Below are 16,635 nucleotides of genomic sequence, written 5' to 3' on the forward strand. Positions count from 1 at the left end.
TTTAGTCACTAAGTAGTGTCCGACTCTCGCAACCCCAGGCAAGAATACTGGAGTGGGTTGCCATTTCCTTCTCCAGGGGTCTTCCCAACCCAGGGATCAAACCTGGATCTCCTGCATTGCAGGCAGATTCTTTACTGACTGAGCTACAAGGGAAGTCCAAAAATCTGCTTACTGGGGCTATTTTTAAAATAACTGGGTGTATAAAATTTTGTGCGTGATGCTAGTACGCTCTTTAACTAATAGATCTCGACCTGCGGTGAAGTGATAAATACCCCATGGGTCAATCAATACACGAGGACCATCTTTTATGACATGTTTATATAACTCATTCTCATTTATATAACATATGCAGCAATAGCAAGCCATCAGTGCCACAGCAACCATTTAAAAACTAAATTAAGTATTAAATATTCATGTTAGGAAGTATCCAGCAAATGACAATATGAAACCGATTTGATTAACTATGACAGTAGTTGGGAATGGAGAACGGAAGTCCCACTGTGTTTTTACTTCGAGGGAGCTCATCACTTAGCTCTCTACCTTTTCTCCCAAATAAACCCATGGGAACCCTCCAGAGTCCAAGCCAAGATACCCATATTAAGGTGTTGTTCAGTCTGATGGAGGGCAGGTTTCCAGTGCTGTGACGCATTACTGATGTCCTGTCAGGCTGCTGTGCAAAAGCTGTTCCCAATGAAAGAGAAAAACGTTAGATAAAACTCTCCCAAGGGGCGATATAATCACAATTCAAAATGCCCAACACTTATATTATTCCCCCAAAGGGTACATCTTTTTTGGGGAGGCGGTGTTTTAATACAGAAAGCTCCTACAATTTGGACTCATTTTCTACAGTTTTGAGTTGATAAATACTTCAATTATCTGTTTGCATGTAAGTCTACAAGCACAATTAAAGACTCCTGCTCCTTAGAAGGAAAGCTATGACAAAGCTAGACAGTGTATTAAAAAGCAGAGACATCACTTTGCCAACAAAGGTCCATATAGTGAAACCTATGGTTTTTCCAGTAGTCATACGGATGTGAGAGTTGGACCATAATGAAGGCTGAGCACCAAAGAACTGATGCTTTCAAATTGTGGTGCTGGAGAAGACTCTTGAGAGTCTCTTGGACTGCAAGGAGATCAAACCAGTCCATCCTAAAGAAAATCAACCCTGACTATTCATTGGAAGGACTGTAGCTGAAGTTCTAATACTTTGGCCACCTGATTTGAAGAGCTGACTCATTGGAAAAGACCCTAATGCTGGGAAAGACTGAAAGCAGGAGGAGAAGGGGACGACAGTGGATGAGATGGCTGGATGGCATCACTGACTCAATGGACATGAACTTGAGCAAACTCTGGGGGATCGTAGAGGAGGAGCCTGACATGCTACCATCCCTGGGGTCGCAAATAGTTAGACAGGACTTAAAGACTGAACAGCAACCACCACCACAAGCACAAACAAAAATTATTTTTAAAATGAGAAGTTAGCATATTAGGATTTCACAAGTCCCTTAAGAAGTTTATGGGAAATGAGTCATAAAGATAAGATTTTAATTACTGCTTAAAACTCCCTGTGATGTTTCCTAAGTTAACTTGAAGAAATAGTTTTAATAATGTGACCTTTTAATCTCTTTTTTTATCAACAACTATTTACCGAGTACTTGCTATGTGTCGGGCACTGAGACAGAAAATGGGGATTTGGCAGTAAACAAGCTCAACGTGATTGCTGCCCCAATGGTGTGGGGAACGATGCAGTGGTCATAAAGCTGCCCAAAACTTTTGCCCCTGAAAGCGAAGATTCTGAAAATGTAAGACAAAACTAAGGACTTCTGTTTTATTTCCTTCTGGTATGGGCTTCCCTGAGGCTAGAATTGATTGACTCTGGTTGTAAATCCTGCTGGAGCGAAAGTGCTTTTTTTTCTTTTTTAAAAAAGGGAACTGATGGCTATGTTAGTGTGTCGGCGGTCTGGGGACTTGAGGTTAAGCTCCAATTTGCTTCATCAAGTCCCTGATCAACCTCAAGAAGCCCAGTTCGTAGAACCAACCCTCTGGCTTTTCAAAATATTCACTTGACCTTGAAACCATTCTTGTGTATGTCGTGCAGCTAGCAAATAATAATGTATTTGAACAAAATGTTTGCATCAGTGACTCCAAATTGACACAGCTCTGTAGGTTACCTAAGATGAGAAGCCTCTCAAAAGCTCATTTTATTTAGTGCCTGCAGGGTTTTGTGATTCTCTGTGCTAAAGATGACAAGCAGCATGTTAATTAAAAAACTGACATCCTTCAATTTACTCTTTTCTCACTACTCGCAATATTCTTCTTTCTCCCCCAATTCCCATCCCCATTCCTGCCATTCCCCCCAAAAACTGTGCAAATGAAAGGTCTTACAGTCCTCATGTGAATAATTTGGGGACCGATACAGTTCTCCTCATCAACCACTTTACAGCACAGTCAAATTGTATGCTCTGTTATGTTAAATTCTGGTCTTTTTAACACAGAAAAAAATCATTTTGATAAAGGTTAATGCCTCCTTAATATTTATACACTTGAATCATATTGAAAATGTATTTTGAAATTCTGAAATCTTGAATTAATATGACAAGGTGCAGAGACTTGTGACACCACTTGTAATTCATTAGCACATACTTTACAATATATTAGCATCAAATGCGGAAGGCTGTCTTGGTCCTGGCAAGCCTGTGAGTTTCATCCTGGTTTAGTCTCTAGCACTTTAAGGTTTTGACACAGAGGTCCAGAGACAATTCCAAATGATTCTTGCAGATCAGGAATAAATTAATTTAGCCAGCAACCTGCTAGGTGTAATATAGGAGCCTAAGAAACATGAAGCCATCCAGCATATGTTTGTCTAGCTGAGAGCAGATTTTGAGCACCAGGCTGCCGTAATGGGAATGAACTGTGACAGGAACCTGGTAAATTGGAGACTGCATCTGCTGCCTTGCACCTGGCTTGTGTCTTCCTCACAAAGTGAGTCTGCAAATGATTAACAGTCCCAACGACTCATATCACTTTGAAACAGAACCTGGATAACCAAATGTGTCTCGGCAGTAAAGAATCTGCCTGCAATGCAGGAGATGCAGGTTTGATCCCTGAGTGGGAGAAGATCCCCTGGAGAAGAAAATGGCAACCCCCTCCACTGGCACCTGAGTCATCAAGTTATGTTCTAGGCAGCAGGTTGATGGAAGGAGTCCAAGAAGGGTAGAGTGTGCACTCCACTCAGTTCCATTTATGTCTTGTCCAAAATGACCTCATTTGTCCACATCTAGCTGCAAAACAGACTGAAAAATGTTATATTTGAGTGGCAGCAGTGTATCCTGCTAAAATTCATCAGGATACTCCTGGGATGGGATAAAAGGGACTTTGGGAAGTGATTCGCAGTGCTGACCCAGGCCTCGAGGGGGTGTAGCAATGTGACAGGGATGGAGCTGAGTGCAAAGACTCCTGTCATTGTTTAAGGGAGTAAGCAAGAACAGGTTGGCTTGTGCAAGCGACAATGATCACAAGGACAAGCCCACACTTGTGCATTCATTTGTGCATTTGCTTTGTTCCATAAAGATCTGTACACATACACATGTGTGTACATACATGCACACACACATACTTACATGCACACACTACACAATGGATCAAAAATATGGTACACAGTTCCAAGTAGGTTGGTCACAGAGATTAATAATAAACATGAAGCAATCCTGTCAATTCCAAAATCCAGATGATTCAGCTTTCTTTTTAATAATAGTAAAATTAGAAACAGCTTTAGAAATATTTTTTAGCATAAACTCCAGACTATTCCTTACAAAGGTTTTCAAGATCAAGGGCACACTGAATATTCTACTATGCCAAAGGGTTTTGAGGAATTTGGAAATTTTTAAGAGCTAAGATTTCAATATTTGAGGTAATAGCCAACTAAGGATAGCCATTAAATCACTGTTTTAGACACTGTGTATATCTGTCAGTCAGAGACTGGTATTCAGACTCCCAAGAGAACAAGTCATTAAAATAAATAGTCCAGCAGATTCTTAGCATCAGCAAAGAACAAACTTATGAAATCTATGACACTGTTAAATTTCTATCTGCTCCAGGAACTGTTGATGATACACGTGAGGTTTTTGCTGCTGTTTAGCCCCTAAGTCGCGTCCAACTCTTCCTGCAACTCTGTAGCCCACCCAGCTCTTCTGCCCATGGGATTTCCCAGGCAAGAATGCTGGAGCAGGTTACCATTTCCTACTCCAGGGGATCTTCCTGACCCAGGGATTGAACCCTCACCTCCTACATCTCCTGCGTTGATGGGTGTTTCGTTTACCACTAGTGCCACCTGGGAATCCCATTCCACTTTAAATAATCTAATCCCAATTCCTAGTTGCCTAGGTTACAGATCCTCAATGCTTTAAAAATCATGTGAGAGTTTTATAGTCTACTGTTTTTTTTTTAGTGCTTTATCTTCTTCATCTTGAGTATTTTGGGGGTAAAAATGGAGTAGGAGTAACAATAAGCACATTTTGTACTTAATTACTTGTCATAGTGGCTACTGCATGTTCAGCATCTTATGGTGGCACCTGCCAGGCGCAGTGGTGTGTACTGGCCGTGCCCTGTTCTATTTAGTTATTTTTTTTTTGCCATAACCCATTAGTTAGTGTTGTGTTCAAACTCTTTTAGTTGTAAATGATAGGAACATAGTCAAACTAGTTTAAACAAAAGAAATTTCCTGGCTCAATTAGCCAAGAGACCTGAAGGTAGTGGTTCAGCTGGATCTAGGGCTCTAACATGCCATCACGGCGCTATTCCCACCGCTATCTGTAACCTCACCTTTGTCCCAGTCCCTACCTCCGACTCTGACCCTATCCCCACATCTAACTGTGTTCCTATCCCCAACACTACTCCTCTCCTCACTTGTGTCTCTATACTCACCTCTGTCCTGATCCTTATCTATACTCCTATCCTATCTCTGAGCTTCGCAGAGGGCACAGTCGTAAAGAATCTGCCTGCCAGTGCAGGAGACGTGAACTCCCTGGGTTGGGAAGATCTCCTAGAGGAGGAAATGGTAACCCACTCCAGCATTCCTGCCTAGAAAATTCCATGGACAGAGGAGTCTGGTAGGCTGCAGCCCATGAGGTCACAAAGAGTTGGACAGGACTCAGCATGCACACACGCACCATCCTTTTCTCCACCTCTCTCTCCAAAAGCCTCTCTTTCTAGAGCAATCATGGTTGGCATTGATAGACTCAAACTTACATTCTGTCTTTTTAGTAACCCACAAAGAAAGGAAGCATCTACTCCACAGCTTTCTGGGTAACCTCCCAGGAAGTTTTCTGATTGGTTGCCTTAGATGTTATGCCTCTCCCTGATATTGGGATTGGTTAGTGAGATGGGTAATGTGGTTGGCCACACCTAGGTCATATCCTCCCATGTGAATCAGACAGAATGGGTTCAGCCTTTACTGAACTAACCACATGGAGTGAGTGTCCCTTCAGGAAAGAGGGGTTCCAAATGAAGGGGGGAATGCCTGGAAGGCCAAAACAGAAGACTTCTGTTCCCTCCTTACAGATGAGCAAACTAAGCTCAGGGAGATGACTTCATTTCATTTTCCCAAGGACACACAAGAAGTAACAGAACTGGGATTTAGGTCCGGTTCTGTCTGACTCTAGAGTCTTTGTCTTCTGACCACTCTGCTGACTTATGTTCCTTTATACAGTAGTAAAACATAAACACAAGACCTTCAAAATTTAACAGATGATAAATCAGAAATGAAGAAAAATAGTTAATTTGCCCAAATTTGTGAGATGCGGCTAAGGCTGTGACTTGACTGCACGTCCTCCATGTCCTACCAAACCAAGTCTCATTATCAAAAAATGATACTATTCTTTTCTACACATTGTCCCCAAACAACTAAAAACATATATGAGTCACTTTCTGCCTTGAGGGAGCTTAGTTTTCATTTTTCTTGAAGCTTTGTTCTTTCTATAGATAATTCTAATAAAGATACTTTATACTCAGCTTCTTAACACCTTTTTCTCACTAAACATAATCACAGCAACCTTAAAACTACTCAAAGGGATTCATGTGTGAACTCTACTTGTCTTGGATTGCTCTTAACCCTGGTTTCCATAGGAGGATATAGGTTATCCTGTCTACATAGTTTCTGTTTAACTCTCACCCATAGGAATCCTAAAAGATGAGAGGTGTGTCCAGCAATATCAAGAGATTTGGGTGCAGCAAAACATATCAGAGGTGATTAAACCCAGTCATCTCATTTCACAGATGAGAGGAATGAAATTCAGAGGTTAAATGGCTCACCCAAAGTCACTCCATTGCCTTGGCAGGATTTGGGGGCCCTAGTTTTTCTGATGCTTTGTGCTGTTACCCACATTGCCCTGTATCCCACTTACCACACACTGCTGGGTCTTCCTCTCCAGAGTCTGAGATACAACTTCCTCTGAGACTCTGTGGGCCAGAACATTGAAGCTGTAAACATTTGACCTTGTACACTAGCCATGTGATTAAAATAAAAATGAAAGTAAGAGTGAAAGTAGCTCAGTGGTGTCCGACTCTTTGCTATCCCATGGACTACAAAGTCCATGGAATTCTCCAGGCCAGAATACTGCAGTGGGTAGCTGTTCCCTTCTCCAGGGATTCTTCCCAACCCAGGGATCGAACCCAGGTCTCCCACAATGCAGGCAGATTCTTTACCATCTGAGCCACCAGGGAAGCTGATACAATCAAATTCCAAGGAATAGAAAAGTGCCATTGACCAGTTTTCCCAGCACCACTTGTTAAAGAGGTTGTCTTTTTCCCATTGTATATTCTTGCCTCCTTTGTCAAAGATAAGGTGTCCATAGGTTCATGGATTTATCTCTGGGCTTTCTATTCTGTTCCATTGATCTCTATTTCTGTCTTTGTGCCAGTACCATACTGTCTTGATGACTGTGGCTTTGTAGTAGAGTCTGAAGTCAGGCAGGTTGATTCCTCCAGTTCCATTCTTCTTTCTCAAGATTACTTTGGCTATTCGGGGTTTTTTGTATTTCCATACAAATTGTGAAATTATTTGTTCTAGTTCTGTGAAAGATACCATTGGTAGCTTGATAGGGATTGCATTGAATCTATAGATTGCTTTGGGTAGTATAGCCATTTTGACAATATTGAGTCTTCCAATCCATGAACATGGTATATTTCTCCATCTATTTGTGTCCTCTTTGATTTCTTTCATCAGTGTTTTATAGTTTTCTATGTATAGGTCTTTTGTTTCTTTAGGTAGATATACTCCTAAGTATTTTATTCTTTTTGTTGCAATGTTGAAAGGTATTGTTTCCTTAATTTCTCTGTTTTCTCATTGTTAGTGTATAGGAATGCAAGGGATTTCTGTGTGTTAATTTTATATCCTGCAATTTTACTATATTCATTGATTAGCTCTAGTAATTTTCTGGTAGAGTCTTTAGGGTTTTCTATGTAGAGGATCATGTCATCTGCAAACAGTGAGAGTTTCACTTCTTCTTTTCCTATCTGGATTCCTTTTACTTCTTTTTCTTCTCTGATTGCTGTGGCCAAAACTTCCAAAACTATGTTGAATAGTAGTGGTGAGAGTGGGCACCCTTGTCTTGTTCCTGATTTCAGGGGAAATGCTTTCAATTTTTCACCATTGAGGGTAATGCTTGCTGTGGGTTTGTCATATATAGCTTTTATTATGTTGAGGTATGTTCCTTCTATTCCTGCTTTCTCAAGAGTTTTAATCATAAGAGGATGTTGAATTTCGTCAAAGGCTTTTTCTGCATCTATTGAGATAATCATATGGTTTTTATCTTTCAATTTGTTAATATAGTGTATTACACTGATTGATTTGCAGATATTAAAGAATCCTTGCATTCCTGGGATAAAGCCCAAGGTGAAAAGACAGCCTTCAGAATGGGAGAAAATAATAGCAAATGAAGAAACAGACAAAGGATTAATCTCAAAAATATACAAGCAACTCCTGCAGCTCAATTCTAGAAAAATTAATGACCTAATCAAAAAATGGGCCAAAGAACTAAACAGACATTTCTCCAAAGAAGACATACAGATGGCTAACAAACACATGAAAAGATGCTCAACATCACTCATTATCAGAGAAATGCAAATCAAAACCACAATGAGGTACCATTACACGCCAGTCAGGATGGCTGCTATCCAAAAGTCTACAAGCAATAAATGCTGGAGAGGGTGTGGAGAAAAGGGAACCCTCTTACACTGTTGGTGGCAATGCAAACTAGTACAGCCGCTATGGAAAACAGTGTGGAGATTTCTTTAAAAACTGGAAATAGAACTGCCATATGACCCAGCAATCCCACTTCTGGGCATACACACCGAGGAAACCGGATCTGAAAGACACACGTGCACCCCAATGTTCATCGCAGCACTGTTTATAATAGCCAGGACATGGAAGCAGCCTAGATGCCCATCAGCAGACGAGGATAAGGAAGCTATGGTACATATACACCATGGAATATTACTCAGCCATTAAAAAGAATTCATTTGAATCAGTTCTAATGAGATGGATGAAACTGGAGCCCATCATACAGAGTGAAGTAAGCCAGAAAGATAAAGACCAATACAGTATACTAACGCATATATATGTAATTTAGAAAGATGGTAACGGTAACCCTATATGCAAACAGCTGAAAAACATTCTACAATTGATAATTGTTGGCAAAATATATGGAGAAAGGGAATCTTTGTGCACTGGCGGTGGGAATGTAAATTGGTGCAATCACTATGGAAAACACTACGGAGGTTCTGTAAAAAAATTAAAAACAGAACTACTATATAATCCAGAAATTTCACTTCTGGATATTTACCTGAAGAAAGCAAAACACCAATATGAAAAGATATCAGTTCAGTTCAGTTCAGTCACTCGGTCGTGTCTGACCCCATGGACAGCAGCACGCCAGGCCTCCCTGTCCATCACCAACTCCCTGGGTTTATTCAAATTCATGCCCCACTGAGTTGGTGATACCATCCAACCATCTCATCCTCTGTCACCCCCTTCTCCTCCCACCTTAAATCTTTCCCAGCATCATGGTCTTTTCCAAGGAGTCAGTTCTTCACATAAGGTGGCCAAAGTATTGGAGTTCCAGCTTCAACATAAGTCCTTTCAATGAATATTCAGAACTGATTTCCTTTAGGAATAACTGGTTGGATCTCCTTGCAGTCCACGGGACTCTCAAGAGTTTTCTCCAACACCACAGTTCAAAAGCATCTTTGGTGCTCTGATGTCTTATAGTCCAACTCTCACATCCACACATGACTACTGGAAAAACCATACCTTTGACCAGGCAGACTTTTGTCGGCAAAGATATATGTGTTTCATATATATATGTCGGCAGAAACTAACACCTGGCAAAAACTAAAAAAAGATGCCCTTTTCATTATAGGGGACTGAACTATGAAAGTAAGAAGTCAAGAGATACCTGGAGTAACAGGCAAATTTGGCCTCAGACTACAAAACAAAGCAGGTCAACGGCTAACAGAGTTTTGCCAAGAGAATGCACTGGTCATAGCAAACACCCTCTTCCAACAACACAAGAGAAAACTCTACATATGGACATCACCAGATGGTCAATACCGAAATTGATAGTTTTCTTGGCAGCCAAAGAGAAGCTCTATACAATCAGCAAAAACAAGACCGGGAGCTGACTGTGGTTCAGATCATGAACTCTTTATTGCCAAATTCAGACTCAAATTGAAGAAAGTAAGGAAAACCACTAGAACATTCAGGTAAGACCTAAATCAAACCCCTTACAATTATACAGTGGAAGTGAAAAATAGATTCAAGGGATTAGATACAACAGACAGAGTGCCTAAAGAATTATGGATGGAGGTTCCTGACATTGTAGAGGAGGCCGTGTACAGGAGACCATTCCCAAGAAAAAGAAATGCAAAAAGGCAAAATGGTTGTCTGAAGAAGCCTCACAAATAGCTGAGAAAGGAAGAGAATTGAAAGGCAAAGGAGAAAAGAAAAGATATACCCATTTGAATGCAGAGTTCCAAAGAATAGCAAGGAGAGATAAGAAAGCCTTCCTCAGTGAACATTGCAAAGAAATAGAGGAAAACAATAGAATGGGAAAGACTAGAGATCTCCTCAAGAAAATTAGTGATACCAAGGGAACATTTAATGCAAAGATGGGCACAATAAAGGACAGAAATAGTATGGACCTAACAGAAGCAGAAGATATTAAGAAGAGGTGGCAAGAATACACAGAAAAATTATTTTTAAAAGATCTTCATGACTCAGATAATCATAATGGTGTGATCACTCACCTAGAGCCAGACATCCTGAAATTCAAGGTCAAGTGGGCCTTAGGAAGCATCGCTATGAACAAAGCTAGTGGAGGTGATGGAATTCCAGTTGAGCTATTTCAAATTCTAAAAGATGATGCTGTGAAAGTGCTTGCACTCAATATGCCATCACATTTGGAAATCTCAGCAGTGGCCACAGGACTGGAAAAAGTCAGTTTTCATTCCAATCCCAAAGAAAGGCAACACCAAAGAATGTTCAAACCACTCATCTCACATGCTAGCAAAGTAATACTCAAAATTCTCCAAGCCAGGCTTCAACACTACATGAACCATGAACTTCCAGATGTTAAAGCTGAATTTAGAAAAGGCAGAGGAACCAGAGATCAAATTGCCAACATCTGCTGGATCATCGAAACGCAAGAGAGTTCCAGAAAAACACATACTTCTGCGTTATTGACTATGCCAAATCCTTTGACTGTGTGGATCACAATAAACTGTGGAAAATTCTGAAAGAGATGGGAATACCAGACCAGCTGACCTGCCTATTAAGAAACCTGTATGTAGGTCAAGAAGCAACAGTTAGAACTGGACATGGAAGAACAGACTGGTTCCAAATCAGGAAAGGAGTATGTCATGGCTGCATATTGTCAGCCTGCTTATTTAAATTATATTCAGAGTACATCAAGAGAAACGCAGGGTTGGATGAAGCACAAGCTGGAATCAAGATTGCCAGGAAAAATATCAATAACCTCAGATATGCAGATGACACCACCCTTATGGCAGAAAGTGAAGAACTAAAGAGCCTCTTGATGAAAATGAAAGAGGAGAGTGAAAAAGTTGGCTTAAAGCTCAACATTCAGAAAACTAAGATCATGGCCTCCAGTCCCATCACTTCCTGGCAATTAGATGGGGAAACAATGGAAACAGTGACAAACTATTTTTTTGGGCTCCAAAATCACTGCAGATGGTGACTGTAGCCATGAAATTAAAAGACGTTTGCTCCTTGGAAGAAAAGTTATGACCAACCTAGACAGCATATTAAAAAGCAGAGACATTACTTTGCCAACAAAGGTCCTTCTAGTCAAAGCTGTGGTTTTTCCAGTGGTCATGTATGGATGTAAGAGTTGGACTATAAAGAAAGCTGAGCACTGAAGAATTGATGCTTTGAACTGTGGTGTTGGACTCTTAAGAGTCCCTTGGACTGCAGGGAGATCCAACCAGTCCATCCTAAAGGAAATTGATCATGAATATTCATTGGAAGGACTGATGCTGAAGCTGAAACTCCAATAATTTGACCACCTGATAAGAAGAACTGACTCATTTGAAAAGACCCTGATGCTGAGAAAGATTGAAGGTGGGAGGAGAAGGGGATGACAGAGGGTGAGATGGACATGAGTTTGAGTAAGCTCCGTGAGTTGGTGATGGACAGGGAAGCCTGGCATGCTGCAGTCTATGGGGCTGCAAAGAGTCAGACATGACTGAGCAACTGAACTGAACTGAACTGGTATATATATGAAAAGATATATGTACCCCTGTATTTATTGCAGGGCTTCCCTACAGTGGCTCAGTGGTAAAGAGTAAGCCTGCCAATGCAGGAGTCACAGGTTTGATCCCTGGGTCAGGAAGATCTCCTGGAGAAGGAAATGGCAACCCACTCCAGTGTTCTTGCCTGGGAAATTCCATGGAAAGAAGAGCCTGGTGGGCAGCAGTCCATGGTTTCACAAAAGTGTCAGACATGACTCAGTGACTAAATGACAGTATTCACTGCAGCATTATTTACAAGAGCCAAGATATGGAAGCAACTGGAATGCCCATGGAGAGACGAACAGACAAAGAAAACCTTATACACACACATACATATACAATGGACTACTTCTCAGCATGAAGAAAAGAATAAAATTTTGCCATTTGTGACAACATAGAGGCAATTAGAGGTATTATGCAAAGTGTAGTGAGTCAAATAAAGACAAATATTTTATAATTTCACCTATATGTGGAATCTAAAATGCAAAACAAACGAGCAAACAAAACAGAAATAACCTACATATACAAAAAACAAATAGGCGGTTGCCAGTAGGAAGGGATTGGAGAGCTGTCCACCTAAAGCTGTTTCGTGTTTGCCGCACATATTGCGGTGCTCCTATCTTGGGTGCATATATACTTATAATTGTTATATCTTCTTCTTTGATTGATCCTTTGATCATTATGTAGTGTCCTTCTTTGTCTCTTTTCACATCCTTTATTTGAAAGTCTATTTTATCTGATATGAGTATTGCGACTCCTGCTTTCTTTTGGTCTCCGTTTGCATGAAATATTTTTTTCCAGCCCTTCACTTTTAGTCTGTATGTGTCTCTTGTTTTGAGGTGGGTCTCTTGTAGACAGCATATATAGGGGTCTTGTTTTTGTATCCATTCAGCCAATCTTTGTCTTTTGGTTCGGGCATTCAACCCATTTACATTTAGGGTAATTATTGATAGGTGTGGTCCCGTTGCCATTTACTTTGTTGTTTTGGGTTCACGTTTATACAACCTTTCTGCATTTCCTGTCTAGAGAAGATCCTTTAGCATTTGTTGAAGAGCTGGTTTGGTGGTGCTGAATTCTCTCAGCTTTTGCTTATCTGTAAAGCTTTTGAATTCTCCTTCATATCTGAATGAGATCCTTGCTGGATACGGTAATCTAGGTTGTAGGTTATTCTCTTTCATTACTTTCAGTACGTCCTGCCATTCCCTTCTGGCCTGGAGGGTTTCTATTGATAGATCAGCTGTTATCCTTATGGGAATCCCTTTGTGTGTTATTTGTTGTTTTTCCCTTGCTGCTTTTAATATTTGTTCTTTGTATTTGATCTTTGTTAATTTGATTAATATGTGTCCTGGGGTGTTTCGCCTTGGGTTTATCCTGTTTGGGACTCTCTGGGTTTCTTGGACTTGGGTGGCTATTTCCTTCCCCATTTTAGGGAAGTTTTCAGCTATTATCTCCTCGAGTATTTTCTCATGGCCTTTCTTTTTGTCTTCTTCTTCTGGAACTCCTATGATTCGAATGTTGGGGAGTTTCACAGTGTCCCAGAGGTCCCTGAGGTTGTCCTCATTTCTTTTGATCCTTTTTTCTTTTTTCCTCTCTGCTTCATTTATTTCCACCATTTTATCTTCTACCTCACTTATCCTATCTTCTGCCTCCGTTATTCTACTCTTGGTTCCCTCCAAAGTGTTTTTGATCTCATTCATTGCATTATTCATTTTTAGTTGACTCTTTTTTATTTCTTCTAGGTCTTTATTAAACAGTTCTTGAATCTTTTCAATCTTTGTTTCCAGGCTATTTATCTGTAATTCCATTTTGTTTTCAAGATTTTGGATCATTTTTATTATCATTATTCTAAATTCTTTTTCAGGTAGATTCCCTATCTCCTCCTCTTTTGTTTGACTTGGTGGGCATTTTTCATGTTCCTTTACCTGTTGGGTATTTCTTTGCCTTTTCATCTTGTTTAGATTGCTGTATCTGGAGTGGGCTTTCTGTATTCTGGAGGTCTGTGGTTCCTTTTTGTTGTGGAGGATTAACCCAGTGGGTGGGGTTAAACGATTGGCTTGTCAAGATTTCCTGGTTAGGGAAGCGTGCGTCAGTGTTCTGGTGCGTGGAACTTGATTTCTTCTCTTTGGAGAGCAATGGAGTGCCCAGTAATGAGTTTTGAGATGGGTCTATGTGTTAGGTGTGACCTTGGGCAGCCTGTATGTTGATGTTCAGGGCTATGTTCCTGCGTTGCTGGAGAATTTGCGTGGTATGTCTTGCTCTGTAACTTATTGGCTCTTGGGTGGTGGTTGGTTTCAGTGTAGGTATGAAGGCTTTTGGACAGTCACTTATTACTTAAAGTTCCATGTAGTCAGGAGTTTTCTGGTGTTCTCAGGTTTTGGGCTTAAGTCTCCTGCCTCTGGATTTCAGTTTTATTCTTCCTGTAGTCTCAGGACTTCTCCAACTATACAGCCCTGATAAGAAAACTTGTAGGTTAATGGCTAAAAGATTCTCCCCCGTTAGGGACACCCAGAGAGGTTCACAGAGTTACATGAAGAAGAGGAGAGGGAGGAGGGAGATAGAGATGAGCAGGAGGAGAAAAAGGGGGACTCAAGAGGAGAGAGCCAGATCTACGCAGCTGTCTGTTCCCAGAGTGTTCTCCGTAGCCCAGTCACCTACAAAGATTCACAGAATTGGATTGGGAGGAGAAGGGGAAAGGAGGAAATAGAGGTGTTCTGAGGTAGAAAACAGAGAGTCAAGATTGGGAGAGAATAATCTTCGGTTTAAAAATAAGGCTTCTCTTCTTTTTTTTTTTTTTTTTTTGTAAGGTTATAGTGTATTGAAAATGAAAATTAAGGAGTAGTAGAGGAGTACTAGAGGACTTTAAAAGAAATAAGAGAAAAAGAAAAATAGAAAATAGAAGAGAAAAAGGAAAGAAAAAAAAGAAGAAAAAAGAAAAAAAAGAAAAGAAAAGAAAGAAAAAGAAAAAAAAAAAAGAAAGAAAGAAAAAAAAAATTTTTTTTTCCCCTAATTAAAAAATCGTAAAAGTCTATGGAAATGAAGGTTAAGGAGTAATGGGGGAGTAATAGGGGATTTTAAAGGAAAATAAAAGAGAAAAAAGAAAAAAAAAAAGAGAAAAAAGTAAAATTATATCTAGGAGTTTCTCTGGAGCTGTTGCGGTCAGTGTGGGTTCGGCTCAGTTTCAGATAGCTCCTCGTTCCAGCTTACGCTTCTCGATATCTACAGGCCCCTTCCAGTGTAGTCAATGTTTCCTAGAGGGATTTTAATCTGTTGCACCAGTCCCTTCTGAAGCGGTTCCCTTTGTTTATTTGGCTTCTGTTTGCCGGTCTCTTCAGAGCCTCATTTCCGCCCTGACATAGGCGGGCGGAGGTGGACTCTTATTCAGGTAGCTAGTTCCGTCGCGCTGCGGGGAGGGGCTGGCGCTGCTGGGAGTGGCTGGCGCTATGGGGACGGGCTTGCGCCGCGGGTTGGGCTGGCGCTGCAGGGAGGGGCTGGCGCTGCGGGGATGGGTTGGCGCTGCGGGGAGGGGCTGGCGCTGTGGGGACGGGCTGGCGCTGCCGGGAGGGGCCGACGCCGCTTCCTCCGTCTGCGCTGCTCAGGCTCCGGCTGTTCTATATGGAGCGCGACCCGCGCTGCGCGAGGTTCCAGCCCTCGGGTGTTCCACAAAAGCGCAGAACGAAAAGCTGCGCCTGCTCTCTGTGCCTTCCCCGTCAGAGCGGTCCAGGCAGCCAGGGGCTTGGTGGGCGCACTCTCCCCAGGTGTGGCGCACTCACTCCCTTCCGCGGACCCAGCCCCAGTCCCCGCCCGCACCGGTCGGGTGCCTGCGCCCTGTGTCTCTCCGCGACCTTCCCCTCCCCCCTGCCTCCTGCCTCCGGCGGGGCTGGGCCGGTCCGCAGCCTGCGAGCTCCTCTCTGGACCCTCTCGGTCTCTTTGTTCTGCGAGCGGCCGGCAGTGTGTTCGGGCCGGTTAATTTACTCTCTCTCTTTTAGTCTCCCACAGTTCAAGTTGGCAACTCACAGAAGCTCCCTCCGATTGTCCTCAGGGCACTCAGGCCCGGACCCTACCCCAAGCAATGCCGCCTAAGAGTTCCCGGGACAGATCTCTGTCCTTAGCTCTTTTGTCTCACTTTTTATCTTTTATATTTTGTCCTACCTCCTTTCGAAGACAATGGGCTGCTTTTCTGGACGCCTGATGACCTCAGCTAGCAATCAGAAGTTGTTTCACGAAGTTTGCTCTGTGTTCAGTTATTCTTTTGATGAATTTGTAGGAGAGAAAGTGGTCTCCCCGTCCTACTCCTCCGCCATCTTGGCTCCTCCTCCTAAAGCTGTTTCGGAAGTGATTTTTTTTTCATACACTTCTCTCTATATAAAGCAGTAGTACAAACTGTAGAAACAGCAGGGAGGATTATTAGATCTCTAATTAGTTCTAAATTGTTCTGCATTGCCTGAAAAGGTTGGAAATAAATCCAGTTAAACATTTTCTTTAATGCCAGGAGATTTTAACAGATGCTGTGCTTGATGGATTTAAGTATGTTTCTTGACTCTTGTACTGAAACTCATTTTCATTATAGAGCAAAAAATACTACCTCTGTAGTCATAAGAATGAAAGAAAGGAAGAAAGAAAACCATGATAAAAGAGGGACAATAAGTCCTTGCAAATGAAGGTGACAAACTGTCCAGCTAATTCCAGTATTCTCTTTTTCTATCACAAAGCATTTCTGTTCTCTTCCTTTTAATAATTCCTTTTCTGAAGGTGCTCAAAGCTCATTAAATTGTCATGTTGTCATGGTAGCCTCATCTCCAAATGTGAATTAACTACATGTTGACTCAAAAC

The 16,635-nt window shown here is 41.5% G+C and overlaps 1 long non-coding RNA gene across 1 annotated transcript; it reads right to left on the minus strand.

Moving 5' to 3' along the window:
• Positions 1–375: 375 nt before the first annotated feature.
• On the minus strand, positions 376–15,994 carry LOC122705900. The gene is made up of 3 exons (XR_006344187.1): positions 15,955–15,994; positions 6,402–6,456; positions 376–681 (listed from the first exon to the last, which is right to left on the minus strand). It is a non-coding gene; the product is annotated as an uncharacterized LOC122705900 (long non-coding RNA).
• Between the last annotated feature and the right edge of the window lie 641 nt (positions 15,995–16,635).

Source organism: Cervus elaphus, chromosome 2, assembly GCF_910594005.1.
Source record: "Cervus elaphus chromosome 2, mCerEla1.1, whole genome shotgun sequence".
NCBI lineage: Eukaryota > Metazoa > Chordata > Mammalia > Artiodactyla > Cervidae > Cervus > Cervus elaphus.